At 62.2% G+C, this 2,859-nt stretch overlaps 1 protein-coding gene across 1 annotated transcript in view; it reads left to right on the forward strand.

The window, feature by feature from the left end:
* The window catches only part of EHMT1 (euchromatic histone-lysine N-methyltransferase 1), a 75,209-nt gene that overhangs the window by 71,449 nt on the left and 901 nt on the right, over window positions 1-2,859 (forward strand). The gene's annotated exons all lie outside the window — the stretch shown is intronic.

The following is a 2,859-nucleotide window of genomic DNA, read 5'->3' on the forward strand; positions in this document are numbered from 1 at the left end:
GGGCTCCGGGCACCCAGGACCGCCGGGCCCTGTGACCGTGTGGGCCTGGGGAGCGCGGTGGCTGCGGAAGGTCTCTCCTGAGAACGCCCTGCTTCGTCCAGCTGCCACGGCAGCGCTTCGTCTTCAGCGGTCCTTGCGTTTCCAGACACTTGGTGACACCAGTGCTTGTCCTCCCTCAGTGGCCTGCTCGTCCCCCTGGCGCCCCTCCAGCGGACAGGGTCCTCCCTCAGGGACAGGGTCCTCCCTCGAGGGACAGGGTCCTCCATCCTCTGAGGGACAGGGTCCTCCTCGCCACAGCGTTCTCGTGCCGTCTGCTCCCAGGGTGAGGCGCTGCCCAGAGGCGGCCCTCACCTCACGCTCACGCGCTGCATCTGCCGGTGGCCGTTCGCTGGTTCCTCCCCAGGTGACGGCTTCTGGACTCAGTGCCAGTGGCTGGGAAGGCTGCCCTCCCCATGGCTCCGTGGTGTGTCCCTGCGTCCGGTGTCCGTGCACTGGCTCCCGGCGTCCTGGGCTCTTGCCGGGTCTCACCCTCCCCTGGGGGTGGGGGCAGCGTGGGCCCTACAGACCAGGTGAGGTCACCAAGGGCGACCTCTTCTCTTTCCTGAACTTGTCTCAGTCTTCTTCACCTCCAGGCTGTTTTAGGGTTTTCTGTGGTGTGGTTTTTTGGTTTTTGTTTTTGTTTTTTTATTTTTATTTTTTTATTTTATTGATTTTTTACAGAGAGGAAGGGAGAGGGATAGAGAGTTAGAAACATTGATGAGAGAGAAACATCGATCAGCTGCCTCCTGCACACCCCCTACTGGGGATGTGCCCACAACCAATGTACATGCCCATGACCGGAATCGAACCTGGGACCCTTCAGTCCCCAGTTTGACGCTCTATCCACTGAGCCAAACTGCCTAGGGCTGTGGTGTGCTTTTGGATATCTTTTGTTGGGTTTCTTTCCTTTTTCTTTTTAAATATATTTTTATTGATTTCAGAGAGGAAAGGAGAGAGAGAGAAACATCAATGATGAGAGAGAATCATTGACTGGCTGCCTCCTGCACGCCCCACATTGGGGATCGAGCCCGCACCCCAATATGCCCTGATGGGGAATTGAACCCAGGACCCTTCAGTCCACAGGCCAACAGTCTATCCATGGAGCCACACCAGCCAGGGTTCTTTTCTTTTTAGAGAGAGAGGAAGGGAGAGGGAGAGAAACATCGATTGGCTGCTCCTGCACACCCCCTACTAGGGATCGAGCCCGCAACCTGGGCATGTGCTCTGCCCAGGAATCGAACAGGCATCCTTTGGTGCAGGCGACCACGGCCGATCCAAGTGGGCACGGGCTGGGCTGGGTTTTTTATTCAATAAGGTTTTGGCATTTAAGTGACTGGTTTTAGTTTTGAGAAATGCACGTGCTGGTCTATCACCGCCACAAGCGAGATGGTGGGACATGCCCGCCTCCGGCCCCTCGGCCAGGGCTGCTCGGTCTGGGGGTGAGCTTTCCCTGCGGGAGTTCTGTGGCGTCAGAGCCGCCCCGCTGTCTGCGAGGCTCGGTCACCTCACGGCCGTGAGGGACCGTGGTGCACCCGCTTCCCGCTGGACTTGCTACGCGTCTGTGGGTGTGAGAGCTCCTTTCTCAGGCGCCTCCTGGGAGGGCTGCACCGGTGCTGCGTTCGCAGGCTGTTGGTAGGCTCGGGCCTCCTGCCCCTTCCCTCCGCGCGTGGAGCTGGGCGGCGTGGCCTGTGGGTCCTGCGTGTGCGCGCGTCACACGTGTCAGCCTCTGCCCGGCCTCGACCGCCTTGTCGGCCGAGAATAGAAAGTGGTTTCTTGTCTCGCCTTCTGTCTGCTGCGGGGCCGTGGGAGGCTCTCCTTCCCCGGGAGCCGGCAGTGGGTGCGTGGCTCGAGCCGACTCAGGCTTGTGGGGTTGAGGTGCCTTGAGGTTCTCGTGGGTCTGGGTCTGGCCCGTTTGCTGAGCCTCACATCTGTGCCCCTCTCTCCTGGCCGCCGTGGATTTGGGTGAATCTTGGAACCCGGTGGGCATCGGTCTGCAGACCGTTTCTCTTTGGAACCGTCTCCGTCTCTGTGCTTCTGTCCTGGTTCCCAGTGTCAGCAGCGCGGACCACGGCGGGCACGGGTTTGGGGTCAGATCTGTCTTCAGCACAGGAGCCTCCGGAAGGCGGCCCTGACCTCGCTCTGGCTCTGTCCACACGTGCTCTGGGCTCAGGGTCTAAGATTCTCCCGGAAGCGAGTTGCAGACCAGGCCACTGGCTGGGTGGGCAGGGACGCCGCCTCTGTCCAGGCTTCTCCCTCCGTGTGCCTCGGTGTGCTCTCTGCTCCGGCCCCAGTGACGCCGCGCTCTGGGGAGCCTGCCGGCAGCCCCTGGGGTGGGTGCAGGCTCAGCTCCCACACGCCGGATCTTCCCAGGGAAAGTGCTGGCCCAGGGCCGTGTGGTTAGGCCAGGTCCTCTCGCCTGCCTTCCTCAGTCCGCTCCTGTCCCTTCTCGTGGGCGGAATGTGGGGACGGTTCGGGGACCTCCGTCCTGTGGGGCAGCGGAGGTCATGGGATCCTGCTTCTCGGTCGGTCGTCACCACCGCTCTGAGGACTGCGGCCTGCAGCTTCCCTCCCTCTGCCCTCTGCCCTCTGCCCTCTGCCCTCTGCCCCGCCCACCTGCCCGGCTGCTCCATGTCTCCAGCCCTCCCTCCTGGCGTCACCAAGTGTGAGAAGCCATGGCCCGTGGTCTCCGCCTGCCTGACCCCCCAGCCCCCACGCTGACAGAATCAGAGCTGGAGGGAGAGTCTGGGGTGGCGGGTGCTCTCCCCCTGATGGAGCCCCAGATGGTGCGGCTCCACTGGGCTCCTCAGTCCCAGGCCTGGC

The sequence above is a fragment of the Myotis brandtii genome, unplaced genomic scaffold (assembly GCF_000412655.1).
Source record: "Myotis brandtii unplaced genomic scaffold, ASM41265v1 scaffold691, whole genome shotgun sequence".
Lineage (NCBI taxonomy): Eukaryota > Metazoa > Chordata > Mammalia > Chiroptera > Vespertilionidae > Myotis > Myotis brandtii.